Below are 15,217 nucleotides of genomic sequence, written 5' to 3'. Positions count from 1 at the left end.
GAGCGAGGCATCCATGCCCGGGCTCCAGGAGAGCATGGGAGATTGTGCGAGCGAGGCGTCCCTGTTTGAGCTCCAAGAGGGCATAGGAGATTGTGCAAGCGAGGCATCCCTGCCCGGGCTCCAGGTGAGCATGGGAGATTCTGCGAGCAATGCAGCCTGGCCAAGGCTCCAGGAGAGCATGGGAGATTGTGCAAGTGAGGCATCCATGCCCGGGCTCCAGGAGAGCATGGGAGATTCTGCGAGCAATGCAGCCTGGCCAAGGCTCCAGGAGAGCATGGGAGATTGTGCAAGCGAGGCATCCCTGTTTAAGCACCAGGAGAGCTTGGTAGATTCTGCGAGCGAGGTGTCCCTGCCCGGGCTCCAGGAGAGCATGGGAGATTGTGCGAGCGAGGCATCCCTGCCTGGGCTCCAGGAGAACATGGGAGAATCTGTGAGCGAGGCATCCCTGTTTGAGCTCCTGGAGAGCATGGCAGATTCTGCAAGCGAGGCATCCCTGTTTAAGCTCCAGGAGAGCATGGAAGATTGTGCGAGCGAGGCATCCCTGCCAGAGTTCCAGGAGAGCATGGGAGATTGTGCGAGCGAGGCATCCATGCCCGGGCTCCAGGAGAGCATGGGAGATTGTGCGAGCGAGGCGTCCCTGTTTGAGCTCCAAGAGGGCATAGGAGATTGTGCAAGCGAGGCATCCCTGCCCGGGCTCCAGGTGAGCATGGGAGATTCTGCGAGCAATGCAGCCTGGCCAAGGCTCCAGGAGAGCATGGGAGATTGTGCAAGTGAGGCATCCATGCCCGGGCTCCAGGAGAGCATGGGAGATTCTGCGAGCAATGCAGCCTGGCCAAGGCTCCAGGAGAGCATGGGAGATTCTGCAAGCGAGGCATCCCTGTTTAAGCACCAGGAGAGCTTGGTAGATTCTGCGAGCGAGGTGTCCCTGCCCGGGCTCCAGGAGAGCATGGGAGATTGTGCGAGTGAGGCATCCCTGCCTGGGCTCCAGGAGAACATGGGAGAATCTGTGAGCAATGCAGCCTGGCCAAGGCTCCAGGAGAGCATGGAAGATTGTGTGAGAGAGGCATCCCTGCCCGGGCTCCAGGAGAGCATGGGAGATTGTGCGAGCGAGGCATCCCTGCCCGGGCTCCAGGAGAGCATGGGAGAATCTGCAAGCGAGGCATCCCTGCCTGGGCTACAGGAGAACATGGGAGATTGTGTGAGCAAGGCATCCCTGCCCGGGCTCCAGGAGAGCATGGGAGATTGTGCGAGCGAGGCATCCCTGCCCGGGCTCCAGGAGAGCATGGGAGATTGTGCGAGCGAGGCATCCCTGCCCGGGCTCCAGGAGAGCATGGGAGATTGTGCGAGTGAAGCATCCCTGTTTAAGCTCCAGGAGAGCATGGAAGATTGTGTGAGTGAGGCATCCCCGCCAGAGTTCCAGGAGAGCATGGGAGATGGTGCGAGCGAGGCATCCATGCCCGGGCTCCAGGAGAGCATGGGAGATTGTGCGAGCGAGACATCCCTGTTTGAGCTCCAGGAGAGCATGGGAGAATCTGCGAGCGAGGCATCCCTGCCTGGTCTCCAGGAGAGCATGGGAGACTCTGCGAGCAATGCAGCCTGGCCAAAGCTCCAGGAGAGCATGGAAGATTGTGTGAGAGAGGCATCCCTGCCCGGCCTCCAGGAGAGCATGGGAGATTGTGCGAGCGAGGAATCCCTGCCCGGGTTCCAGGAGAGCATGGGAGATTGTGCGAGCGAGGCATCCCTGTTTAACTCCACGAGAGCATGGGAGATTGTGTGAGCGAGGCATCCCTGCCCGGGTTCCGGGAGAGCATGGGAGATTGTGCGAGTGAAGCATCCCTGTTTAAGCTCCAGGAGAGCATGGAAGATTGTGCGAGTGAGGTGTCCCCGCCAGAGTTCCAGGAGAGCATGGGAGATGGTGCGAGCGAGGCATCCATGCCCGGGCTCCAGGAGAGCATGTGAGATTGTGCGAGCGAGGCATCCCTGTTTGAGCTCCAGGAGAGCATGGCAGATTCTGCGAGTGAGGCATCCTTGCCCGGGCTCCAGGAGAGCATGGGAGATTGTGCGAGCGAGGCATCCCTGCCTGGTCTCCAGGAGAGCATGGGAGACTCTGCGAGCAATGCAGCCTGGCCAAGGCTCCAGGAGAGCATGGAAGATTGTGTGAGAGAGGCATCCCTGCCCGGGCTCCAGGAGAGCATGGGAGATTGTGCGAGCGAGGCATCCCTGCCCGGGCTCCAGGAGAGCATGGGAGAATCTGCGAGCAAGGCATCCCTGCCTGGGCTCCAGGAGAACATGGGAGATTGTGTGAGCAAGGCATCCCTGCCCTGGCTCCAGGTGAGCATGGGAGATTGTGCGAGCGAGGCATCCCTGCCCGGGCTCCAGGAGAGCATGGGAGATTGTGCGAGTGAAGCATCCCTGATTAAGCTCCAGGAGAGCATGGAAGATTGTGCGAGTGAGGCGTCCCCGCCAGAGTTCCAGGATAGCATGGGAGATGGTGCGAGCGAGGCATCCATGCCCGGGCTCCAGGAGAGCATGGGAGATTGTGCGAGCGAGGCATCCCTGTTTGAGCTCCAGGAGAGCATGGCAGATTCTGCGAGTGAGGCATCCTTGCCTGGGCTGCAGGAGGGCATGGGAGATTGTGCAAGCGAGGCATCCCTGCTCGGGCTCCAGGAGAGCATGGGAGATTCTGCGAGCAATGCAGCCTGGCCAAGGCTCGAGGAGAGCATGGGAGATTGTGCGAGCGAGGCATCCATGCCCGGGCTCCAGGAGAGCATGGGAGATTGTGCGAGCAAGACATCCCTGTTTGAGCTCCAGGAGAGCATGGGAGAATCTGCGAGCGAGGCATCCCTGCCTGGTCTCCAGGAGAGCATGGGAGACTCTGCGAGCAATGCAGCCTGGCCAAAGCTCCAAGAGAGCATGGGAGATTGTGTGAGCGAGGCATCCCTGCCCGGGTTCCGGGAGATTGTGCAAGCGAGGCGTCCCTGTTTAAGCTCCACGAGAGCATGGGAGATTCTGTGAGTGAGGCATCTTTGCCCGGGCTCCAGGAGAGCATGGGAGATTGTGCGAGCAAGGCATCCCTGCCCGGGCTCCTGGAGAGCATGGGAGATTGTGCGAGCGTGGCATCCCTGCCTGAGCTCCAGTAGAGCATGGGAGATTGTGCGAGCGAGGCATCCCTGCCTGGTCTCCAGGAGAGCATGGGAGACTCTGCGAGCAATGCAGCCTGGCCAAGGCTCCAGGAGAGCATGGAAGATTGTGTGAGAGAGGCATCCTTGCCCGGCCTCCAGGAGAGCATGGGAGATTGTGCGAGCGAGGAATCCCTGCCCGGGTTCCAGGAGAGCATGGGAGATTGTGCGAGCGAGGCGTCCCTGTTTAAGCTCCACGAGAGCATGGGAGATTGTGTGAGCGAGGCATCCCTGCCCGGGTTCCGGGAGATTGTGCGAGCGAGGCGTCCCTGTTTAAGCTCCACGAGAGCATGGGAGATTCTGTGAGTGAGGCATCCCTGCCCGGGCTCCAGGAGAGCATGGGAGATTCTGCGAGCAATGCAGCCTGGCCAAGGCTCGAGGAGAGCATGGGAGATTGTGCGAGCGAGACATCCCTGTTTGAGCTCCAGGAGAGCATGGGAGAATCTGCGAGCGAGGCATCCCTGCCTGGTCTCCAGGAGAGCATGGGAGACTCTGTGAGCAATGCAGCCTGGCCAAGGCTCCAGGAGAGCATGGAAGATTGTGTGAGAGAGGCATCCCTGCCCGGCCTCCAGGAGAGCATGGGAGATTGTGCGAGCGAGGAATCCCTGCCCGGGTTCCAGGAGAGCATGGGAGATTGTGCGAGCGAGGCGTCCCTGTTTAAGCTCCACGATAGCATGGGAGATTGTGTGAGCGAGACATCCCTGCCCGGGTTCCGGGAGATTGTGCGAGCGAGGCGTCCCTGTTTAAGCTCCACGAGAGCATGGGAGATTGTGTGAGCGAGGCATCCCTGCCCGGGTTCCGGGAGATTGTGCGAGCGAGGCGTCCCTGTTTAAGCTCCACGAGAGCGTGGGAGATTCTGTGAGTGAGGCATCCTCGCCCGGGCTCCAGGAGAGCAAGGGAGATTGTGCGAGCGAGGCATCCCTGCCCGGGCTCCAGGAGAGCATTGGAGATTGTGCGAGCGAGGCATCCCTGCCCGGGCTCCAGGAGAGCATGATAGATTCTGCGAGCGAGGTATTCCGGCCAGACAGGGGAACTGCAACCTCCGGAGGTCCCGATGAGGTTTTGAAAATGGGCCCGATGCCGGGACACAGTTCCAGGAGGTCGGGTAAAATCCGCCGGTGCCCCCGGAAAAAGTGGCGCGCAGCAGCAATGCCGTGACGTCTGGGGGAATTCCTCGGGTGGATTCACAAATGGCAAAGAAGTGAGAGAGAGCCAGGAAGAGATCCGTGCGGGCGAGGTGTCCCAGCCAGGGATCCAGGAAAGCATGCGAGATTCTGCGAGCAACACAGCCTGGCCAGGGCTCCAGGAGAGCATGGGAGATTGTGCGAGCGAGACATCCCTGTTTGAGCTCCAGGAGAGCATGGGAGAATCTGCGAGCGAGGCATCCCTGCCTGGTCTCCAGGAGAGCATGGGAGACTCTGTGAGCAATGCAGCCTGGCTAAGGCTCCAGGAGAGCATGGAAGATTGTGTGAGAGAGGCATCCCTGCCCGGCCTCCAGGAGAGCATGGGAGATTGTGCGAGCGAGGCATCCCTGCCCGGGCTCCAGGAGAGCATGATAGATTCTGCGAGCGAGGTATTCCGGCCAGACAGGGGAACTGCAACCTCTGGAGGTCCCGATGAGGTTTTGAAAATGGGCCCGATGCCGGGACACAGTTCCAGGAGGTCGGGTAAAATCCGCCGGTGCCCCCGCAAAAAGTGGCGCGCAGCAGCAATGCCGTGACGTCTGGGGGAATTCCTCGGGCGGATTCACAAATGGCAAAGAAGTGAGAGAGAGCCAGGAAGAGATCCCTGCGGGCGAGGTGTCCCAGCCAGGGATCCAGGAAAGCATGCGAGATTCTGCGAGCAACACAGCCTGGCCAGGGCTCCAGGAGAGCATGGGAGATTGTGCGAGCGAGACATCCCTGTTTGAGCTCCAGGAGAGCATGGGAGAATCTGCGAGCGAGGCATCCCTGCCTGGTCTCCAGGAGAGCATGGGAGACTCTGTGAGCAATGCAGCCTGGCCAAGGCTCCAGGAGAGCATGGAAGATTGTGTGAGAGAGGCATCCCTGCCCGGCCTCCAGGAGAGCATGGGAGATTGTGCGAGCGAGGAATCCCTGCCCGGATTCCAGGAGAGCATGGGAGATTGTGCGAGCGAGGCGTCCCTGTTTAAGCTCCACGATAGCATGGGAGATTGTGTGAGCGAGACATCCCTGCCCGGGTTCCGGGAGATTGTGCGAGCGAGGCGTCCCTGTGTAAGCTCCACGAGAGCATGGGAGATTGTGTGAGCGAGGCATCCCTGCCCGGGTTCCGGGAGATTGTGCGAGCGAGGCGTCCCTGTTTAAGCTCCACGAGAGCGTGGGAGATTCTGTGAGTGAGGCATCCTTGCCCGGGCTCCAGGAGAGCAAGGGAGATTGTGCGAGCGAGGCATCCCTGCCCGGGCTCCAGGAGAGCATGGGAGATTGTGCGAGCGAGGCATCCCTGCCCGGGCTCCAGGAGAGCATGATAGATTCTGCGAGCGAGGTATTCCGGCCAGACAGGGGAACTGCAACCTCCGGAGGTCCCGATGAGGTTTTGAAAATGGGCCCGATGCCGGGACACAGTTCCAGGAGGTCGGGTAAAATCCGCCGGTGCCCCCGCAAAAAGTGGCGCGCAGCAGCAATGCCGTGACGTCTGGGGGAATTCCTCGGGCGGATTCACAAATGGCAAAGAGGTGAGAGAGAGCCAGGAAGAGATCCGTGCGGGCGCGGTGTCCCAGCCAGGGATCCAGGAAAGCATGCGAGATTCTGCGAGCAACACAGCCTGGCCAGGGCTCCAGGAGAGCATGGAAGATTCTGCGAGCGAGGCATCCCTGCCCGGGCTCCAGGAGAGCATGGGAGATTCTGCGAGCGAGGCATCCCTGCCCGGGCTCCAGGAGAGCATGGGAGATTCTGCGAGCGAGGCATCCCTGTTTAAGCTCCAGGAGAGCATTGGAGATTCTGCAAGCGAGGCATCCCTGTTTAAGCTCCAGGAGAGCATGGGAGATTCTGCAAGCGAGGCATCCCTGTTTAAGCTCCAGGAGAGCATTGGAGATTCTGCGAGTGAGGCATCCCTGCCCGGGCTCCAGGAGAGCATGGGAGATTGTGCGAGTGAAGTATCCCTGTTTAAGCTCCAGGAGAGCATGGAAGATTGTGCAAGCGAGGTGTCCCCGCCAGAGTTCCAGGAGAGCATGGGAGATGGTGCGAGCGAGGCATCCATGCCCGGGCTCCAGGAGAGCATGGGAGATTGTGCGAGCGAGGCATCCCTGTTTGAGCTCCAGGAGAGCATGGCAGATTCTGCGAGTGAGGCATCCTTGCCCGGGCTCCAGGAGGGCATGGGAGATTGTGCAAGCGAGGCATCCCTGCCCGGGCTCCAGGAGAGCATGGGAGATTCTGCGAGCAATGCAGCCTGGCCAAGGCTCGAAGAGAGCATGGGAGATTGTGCGAGCGAGGCATCCATGCCCGGGCTCCAGGAGAGCATGGGAGATTGTGCGAGCGAGACATCCCTGTTTGAGCTCCAGGAGAGCATGGGAGAATCTGCGAGCGAGGCATCCCTGCCTGGGCTCCAGGAGAGCATGGGAGATTGTGCGAGCGAGGCATCCCTGCCCGGGCTCCAGGAGAGCATGGGAGATTCTGCGAGCGAGGCATCCCTGTTTAAGCTCCAGGAGAGCATTGGAGATTCTGCAAGCGAGGCATCCCTGTTTAAGCTCCAGGAGAGCATGGGAGATTCTGCAAGCGAGGCATCCCTGTTTAAGCTCCAGGAGAGCATGGGAGATTCTGCGAGTGAGGCATCCCTGCCCGGGCTCCAGGAGAGCATGGGAGATTGTGCGAGTGAAGTATCCCTGTTTAAGCTCCAGGAGAGCATGGAAGATTGTGCAAGCGAGGCGTCCCCGCCAGAGTTCCAGGAGAGCATGGGAGATGGTGTGAGCGAGGCATCCATGCCCGGGCTCCAGGAGAGCATGGGAGATTGTGCGAGCGAGGCATCCCTGTTTGAGCTCCAGGAGAGCATGGCAGATTCTGCGAGTGAGGCATCCTTGCCCGGGCTCCAGGAGGGCATGGGAGATTGTGCAAGCGAGGCATCCCTGCCCGGGCTCCAGGAGAGCATGGGAGATTCTGCGAGCAATGCAGCCTGGCCAAGGCTCGAAGAGAGCATGGGAGATTGTGCGAGCGAAGCATCCATACCCGGGCTCCAGGAGAGCATGGGAGATTCTGCGAGCAATGCAGCCTGGCCAAGGCTCCAGGAGAGCATGGGAGATTCTGCAAGCGAGGCATCCCTGTTTAAGAACCAGGAGAGCTTGGTAGATTCTGCGAGCGAGGTGTCCCTGCCCGGGCTCCAGGAGAGCATGGGAGATTGTGCGAGCGAGACATCCCTGTTTGAGCTCCAGGAGAGCATGGGAGAATCTGCGAGCGAGGCATCCCTGCCTGGGCTCCAGGAGAGCATGGGAGATTGTCCGAGCAAGGCATCACTGCCCGGGCTCCAGGAGAGCATGGGAGATTGTGCGAGCGTGGCATCCCTGCCCGAGCTCCAGTAGAGCATGGGAGATTGTGCGAGCGAGGCATCCCTGTTTGAGCTCCAGGAGAGCATGGGAGATTCTGCGAGTGAGGCATCCTAGCCCGGGCTCCAGGAGAGCATGGGAGATTGTGCGAGCGAGGCATCCCTGCCTGGTCTCCAGGAGAGCATGGGAGACTCTGCGATCAATGCAGCCTGGCCAAGGCTCCAGGAGAGCATGGAAGATTGTGTGAGAGAGGCATCCCTGCCCGGCCTCCAGGAGAGCATGGGAGATTGTGCGAGTGAGGAATCCCTGCCCGGGTTCCAGGAGAGCATGGGAGATTGTGCGAGTGAGGCGTCCCTGTTTAAGCTCCACGAGAGCATGGGAGATTGTGTGAGCGAGTCATCCCTACCCGGGTTCCGGGAGATTGTGCGAGCGAGGCGTCCCTGTTTAAGCTCCACGAGAGCATGGGAGATTCTGTGAGTGAGGCATCCTTGCCCGGGCTCCAGGAGAGCATGGGAGATTGTGCGAGCAAGGCATCCCTGCCCGGGCTCCAGGAGAGCATGGGAGATTGTGCGAGCGTGGCATCCCTGCCCGAGCTCCAGGAGAGCATGGGAGATTGTGCGAGCAAGGCATCCCTGCCCGGGCTCCAGGAGAGCATGGGAGATTGTGCGAGCGTGGCATCCCTGCCCGAGCTCCAGTAGAGCATGGGAGATTGTGCGAGCGAGGCATCCCTGCCTGGTCTCCAGGAGAGCATGGGAAACTCTGCGAGCAATGCAGCCTGGCCAAGGCTCCAGGAGAGCATGGAAGATTGTGCGAGCGTGGCATCCCTGCCCGGGCTCCAGGAGAGCATGATAGATTCTGCGAGCGAGGTATTCCGGCCAGACAGGGGAACTGCAACCTCCGGAGGTCCCGATGAGGTTTTGAAAATGGGCCCGATGCCGGGACACAGTTCCAGGAGGTCGGGTAAAATCCGCCGGTGCCCCCGCAAAAAGTGGCGCGCAGCAGCAATGCCGTGACGTCTCAAGGGAATTCCTCGGGCGGATTCACAAATGGCAAAGAAGTGAGAGAGAGCCAGGAAGAGATCCGTGCGGGCGAGGTGTCCCAGCCAGGGATCCAGGAAAGCATGCGAGATTCTGCGAGCAACACAGCCTGGCCAGGGCTCCAGGAGAGCATGGAAGATTCTGCGAGCGAGGCATCCCTGCCCGGGCTCCAGGAGAGCATGGGAGACTCTGCGAGCGAGGCATCCCTGCCCGGGCTCCAGGAGAGCATGGGAGATTCTGCGAGTGAGGCATCCCTGTTTAAGCTCCAGGAGAGCATTGGAGATTCTGCAAGCGAGGCATCCCTGTTTAAGCTCCAGGAGAGCATGGGAGATTCTGCAAGCGAGGCATCCCTGTTTAAGCTCCAGGAGAGCATGGAAGATTGTGCGAGCGAGGCATCCCTGCCAGAGTTCCAGGAGAGCATGGGAGATGGTGCGAGCGAGGCATCCATGCCCGGGCTCCAGGAGAGCATGGGAGATGGTGCGAGCGAGGCATCCCTGTTTGAGCTCCAAGAGGGCATAGGAGATTGTGCAAGCGAGGCATCCCTGCCCGGGCTCCAGGTGAGCATGGGAGATTCTGCGAGCAATGCAGCCTGGCCAAGGCTCCAGGAGAGCATGGGAGATTGTGCAAGTGAGGCATCCATGCCCGGGCTCCAGGAGAGCATGGGAGATTCTGCGAGCAATGTAGCCTGGCCAAGGCTCCAGGAGAGCATGGGAGATTCTGCAAGCGAGGCATCCCTGTTTAGGCTCCAGGAGAGCATGGGAGATTGTGCGAGCGAGGCATCCCTGCCTGGGCTCCAGGAGAACATGGGAGAATCTGCGAGCGAGGCATCCCTGCCTGGGCTACAGGAGAACATGGAGATTGTGTGAGCAAGGCATCCCTGCCCGGGCTCCAGGAGAGCATGGGAGATTGTGCGAGCGAGGCATCCCTGCCCGGGCTCCAGGAGAGCATGGGAGATTGTGCGAGCGAGGCATCCCTGCCCGGGCTCCAGGAGAGCATGGGAGATTGTGCGAGTGAAGTATCCCTGTTTAAGCTCCAGGAGAGCATGGAAGATTGTGCGAGCGAGGAGTCCCCGCCAGAGTTCCAGGAGAGCATGGGAGATGGTGCGAGCGAGGCATCCATGCCCGGGCTCCAGGAGAGCATGGGAGATTGTGCGAGCGAGACATCCCTGTTTGAGCTCCAGGAGAGCATGGCAGATTCTGTGAGTGAGGCATCCTTGCCCAGGCTCCAGGAGGGCATGGGAGATTGTGCAAGCGAGGCATCCCTGCCCGGGCTCCAGGAGAGCATGGGAGATTCTGCGAGCAATGCAGCCTGGCCAAGGCTCGAAGAGAGCATGGGAGATTGTGCGAGCGAGGCATCCATGCCCGGGCTCCAGGAGAGCATGGGAGATTGTGCGAGCGAGACATCCCTGTTTGAGCTCCAGGAGAGCATGGGAGAATCTGCGAGCGAGGCATCCCTGCCCGGGCTCCAGGAGAGCAAGGGAGATTGTGCGAGCGAGGCATCCCTGCCCCGGGCTCCAGGAGAGCATGGGAGATTGTGCGAGCGAGGCATCCCTGCCCGGGCTCCAGGAGAGCATGATAGATTCTGCGAGCGAGGTATTCCGGCCAGACAGGGGAACTGCAACCTCCGGAGGTCCCGATGAGGTTTTGAAAATGGGCCCGATGCCGGGACACAGTTCCAGGAGGTCGGGTAAAATCCGCCGGTGGCCCCGCAAAAAGTGGTGCGCAGCAGCAATGCCGTGACGTCTGGGGGAATTCCTCGGGCGGATTCACAAATGGCAAAGAAGTGAGAGAGAGCCAGGAAGAGATCCGTGCGGGCGAGGTGTCCCAGCCAGGGATCCAGGAAAGCATGCGAGATTCTGCGAGCAACACAGCCTGGCCAGGGCTCCAGGAGAGCATGGAAGATTCTGCGAGCGAGGCATCCCTGCCCGGGCTCCAGGAGAGCATGGGAGATTCTGCGAGCGAGGCATCCCTGCCCGGGCTCCAGGAGAGCATGGGAGATTCTGCGAGCGAGGCATCCCTGTTTAAGCTCCAGGAGAGCATTGGAGATTCTGCAAGCGAGGCATCCCTGTTTAAGCTCCAGGAGAGCATGGGAGATTCTGCAAGCGAGGCATCCCTGTTTAAGCTCCAGGAGAGCATGGAAGATTGTGCGAGCGAGGCATCCCTGCCAGAGTTCCAGGAGAGCATGGGAGATGGTGCGAGCTAGGCATCCATGCCCGGGCTCCAGGAGAGCATGGGAGATTGTGCGAGCGAGGCGTCCATGTTTGAGCTCCAGGAGAGCATGGCAGATTCTGCGAGTGAGGCATCCTTGCCCGGGCTCCAAGAGGGCATGGGAGATTGTGTAAGCGAGGCATCCCTGCCCGGGCTCCAGGTGAGCATGGGAGATTCTGTGAGCAATGCAGCCTGGCCAAGGCTCCAGGAGAGCATGGGAGATTGTGCAAGTGAGGCATCCATGCCCGGGCTCCAGGAGAGCATGGGAGATTCTGCGAGCAATGCAGCCTGGCCAAGGCTCCAGGAGAGCATGGGAGATTCTGCAAGCGAGGCATCCCTGTTTAAGCACCAGGAGAGCTTGGTAGATTCTGCGAGCGAGGTGTCCCTGCTCGGGCTCCAGGAGAGCATGGGAGATTGTGCGAGTGAGGCATCCCTGCCTGGGCTCCAGGAGAACATGGGAGAATCTGCGAGCGAGGCATCCCTGCCTGGGCTACAGGAGAACATGGGAGATTGTGTGAGCAAGGCATCCCTGCCCAGGCTCCAGGAGAGCATGGGAGATTGTGCGAGCGAGGCATCCCTGCCCGGGCTCCAGGAGAGCATGGGAGATTGTGCAAGCGAGGCATCCCTGTTTGAGCTCCAAGAGGGCATAGGAGATTGTGCAAGCGAGGCATCCCTGCCCGGGCTCCAGGTGAGCATGGGAGATTCTGCAAGCAATGCAGCCTGGCCAAGGCTCCAGGAGAGCATGGGAGATTGTGCAAGTGAGGCATCCATGCCCGGGCTCCAGGAGAGCATGGGAGATTCTGTGGTGAGGCATCCCTGTTTGAGCTCCAGGAGGGCATGGCAGATTCTGCGAGTGAGGCATCCTTGCCCGGGCTCCAGGAGGGCATGGGAGATTGTGTAAGCGAGGCATCCCTGCCCGGGCTCCAGGAGAGCATGGGAGATTCTGCGAGCAATGCAGCCTGGCCAAGGCTCGAAAAGAGCATGGGAGATTGTGCGAGCGAGGCATCCATGCCCGGGCTCCAGGAGAGCATGGGAGATTGTGCGAGCGAGACATCCCTGTTTGAGCTCCAGGAGAGCATGGGAGAATCTGCGAGCGAGGCATCCCTGCCCGGGCTCCAGGAGAGCAAGGGAGATTGTGCGAGCGAGGCATACCTGCCCCGGGCTCCAGGAGAGCATGGGAGATTGTGCGAGCGAGGCATCCGTGCCCGGGCTCCAGGAGAGCATGATAGATTCTGCGAGCGAGGTATTCCGGCCAGACAGGGGAACTGCAACCTCCGGAGGTCCCGATGAGGTTTTGAAAATGGGCCCGATGCCGGGACACAGTTCCAGGAGGTCGGGTAAAATCCGCCGGTGGCCCCGCAAAAAGTGGTGCGCAGCAGCAATGCCGTGACGTCTGGGGGAATTCCTCGGGCGGATTCACAAATGGCAAAGAAGTGAGAGAGAGCCAGGAAGAGATCCGTGCGGGCGAGGTGTCCCAGCCAGGGATCCAGGAAAGCATGCGAGATTCTGCGAGCAACACAGCCTGGCCAGGGCTCCAGGAGAGCATGGAAGATTCTGCGAGCGAGGCATCCCTGCCCGGGCTCCAGGAGAGCATGGGAGATTCTGCGAGCGAGGCATCCCTGCCCGGGCTCCAGGAGAGCATGGGAGATTCTGCGAGCGAGGCATCCCTGTTTAAGCTCCAGGAGAGCATTGGAGATTCTGCAAGCGAGGCATCCCTGTTTAAGCTCCAGGAGAGCATGGAAGATTGTGCGAGCGAGGCATCCCTGCCAGAGTTCCAGGAGAGCATGGGAGATGGTGCGAGCTAGGCATCCATGCCCGGGCTCCAGGAGAGCATGGGAGATTGTGCGAGCGAGGCGTCCCTGTTTGAGCTCCAGGAGAGCATGGCAGATTCTGCGAGTGAGGCATCCTTGCCCGGGCTCCAAGAGGGCATGGGAGATTGTGCAAGCGAGGCATCCCTGCCCGGGCTCCAGGTGAGCATGGGAGATTCTGCGAGCAATGCAGCCTGGCCAAGGCTCCAGGAGAGCATGGGAGATTGTGCAAGTGAGGCATCCATGCCCGGGCTCCAGGAGAGCATGGGAGATTCTGCGAGCAATGCAGCCTGGCCAAGGCTCCAGGAGAGCATGGGAGATTCTGCAAGCGAGGCATCCCTGTTTAAGCACCAGGAGAGCTTGGTAGATTCTGCGAGCGAGGTGTCCCTGCTCGGGCTCCAGGAGAGCATGGGAGATTGTGCGAGCGAGGCATCCCTGCCTGGGCTCCAGGAGAACATGGGAGAATCTGCGAGCGAGGCATCCCTGCCTGGGCTACAGGAGAACATGGGAGATTGTGTGAGCAAGGCATCCCTGCCCAGGCTCCAGGAGAGCATGGGAGATTGTGCGAGCGAGGCATCCCTGCCCGGGCTCCAGGAGAGCATGGGAGATTGTGCGAGTGAAGCCTCCCTGTTTAAGCTCCAGGAGAGCATGGAAGATTGTGCGAGCGAGGTGTACCGGCCAGAGTTCCAGGAGAGCATGGGAGATTCTGCGAGCAATGCAGCCTGGCCAAGGCTCCAGGAGAGCAAGGGAGATTGTGCGAGCGAAGCATCCATGCCCGGGCTCCAGGAGAGCATGGGAGATTCTGCGAGCAATGCAGCCTGGCCAAGGCTCCAGGAGAGCATGGGAGATTCTGCAAGCGAGGCATCCCTGTTTAAGAACCAGGAGAGCTTGGTAGATTCTGCGAGCGAGGTGTCCCTGCCCGGGCTCCAGGAGAGCATGGGAGATTGTGCGAGCGAGGCATCCCTGCCCGGGCTCCAGGAGAGCATGGGAGAATCTGCGAGCGAGGCATCCCTGCCTGGGCTCCAGGAGAACATGGGAGATTGTGTGAGCGAGGCATCCCTGCCCGGGCTCCAGGAGAGCATGGGAGATTGTGCGAGCGAGGCATCCCTGCCCGGGCTCCAGGAGAGCATGGGAGATTGTGCGAGCGAGGCATCCCTGCCCGGGCTCCAGGAGAGCATGGGAGATTGTGCGAGTGAAGCATCCCTGTTTAAGCTCCAGGAGAGCATGGAAGATTGTGCGAGCGAGGCATTCCAGGAGAGCATGGGAGATGGTGCGAGCGAGGCATCCCTGCCCGGGCTGCAGGAGAGCATGGGAGATTGTGCGAGTGAAGCATCCCTTTTTAAGCTCCAGGAGAGCATGGAAGATTGTGTGAGCGAGGCGTCCCCGCCAGAGTTCCAGGAGAGCATGGGAGATGGTGCGAGCGAGGCATCCATGCCCGGGCTCCAGGAGAGCATGGGAGATTGTGCGAGCGAGGCATCCTTGTTTGAGCTCCAGGAGAGCATGGCAGATTCTGCGAGTGAGGCATCCTTGCCCGGGCTCCAGGAGAGCAAGGGAGATTGTGCGAGCGAGGCATCCCTGCCCGGGCTCCAGGAGAGCATGGGAGATTGTGTGAGCGAGGCATCCCTGCCCGGGCTCCAGGAGAGCATGATAGATTCTGCGAGCGAGGTATTCCGGCCAGACAGGGGAACTGCAACCTCCGGAGGTCCCGATGAGGTTTTGAAAATGGGCCCGATGCCGGGACACAGTTCCAGGAGGTCGGGTAAAATCCGCCGGTGCCCCCGCAAAAAGTGGCGCGCAGCAGCAATGCCGTGACGTCTGGGGGAATTCCTCGGGCGGATTCACAAATGGCAAAGAGGTGAGAGAGAGCCAGGAAGAGATCCGTGCGGGCGAGGTGTCCCATTCAGGGCTCCAGGAAAGCATGCGAGATTCTGTGAGTGAGGCATCCTTGCCCGGGCTCCAGGAGAGCAAGGGAGATGGTGCAAGCGAGGCATCCATGCCCGGGCTCCAGGAGAGCATGGGAAATTGTGCGAGCGAGGCGTCCCTGTTTGAGCTCCAGGAGAGCATGGCAGATTCTGCGAGTGAGGTATCCTTGCCCGGGCTCCAGGAGGGCATGGGAGATTGTGTAAGCGAGGCATCCCTGCCCGGGCTCCAGGAGAGCATGGGAGATTCTGTGAGCAATGCAGCCTGGCCAAGGCTCCAGGAGAGCAAGGGAGATTGTGCGAGCAATGCAGCCTAGCCAAGGCTCCAGGAGAGCATGGGAGATTCTGCGAGCAATGCAGCCTAGCCAAGGCTCCAGGAGAGCATGGGAGATTCTGCAAGCGAGGCATCCCTGTTTAAGAACCAGGAGAGCTTGGTAGATTCTGCGAGCGAGGTGTCCCTGCCCGGGCTCCAGGAGAGCATGGGAGATTGTGCGAGCGAGGCATCCCTGCCCGGGCTCCAGGAGAGCATGATAGATTCTGCGAGCGAGGTATTCCGGCCAGACAGGGGAACTGCAACC

Source organism: Taudactylus pleione, unplaced genomic scaffold (genome assembly GCF_031769625.1).
Source record: "Taudactylus pleione unplaced genomic scaffold, aTauple2 ptg001653l, whole genome shotgun sequence".
In the NCBI taxonomy this organism is placed as follows: Eukaryota; Metazoa; Chordata; class Amphibia; order Anura; family Myobatrachidae; genus Taudactylus; species Taudactylus pleione.
Note: the sequence above shows the minus strand (reverse complement) of the source record.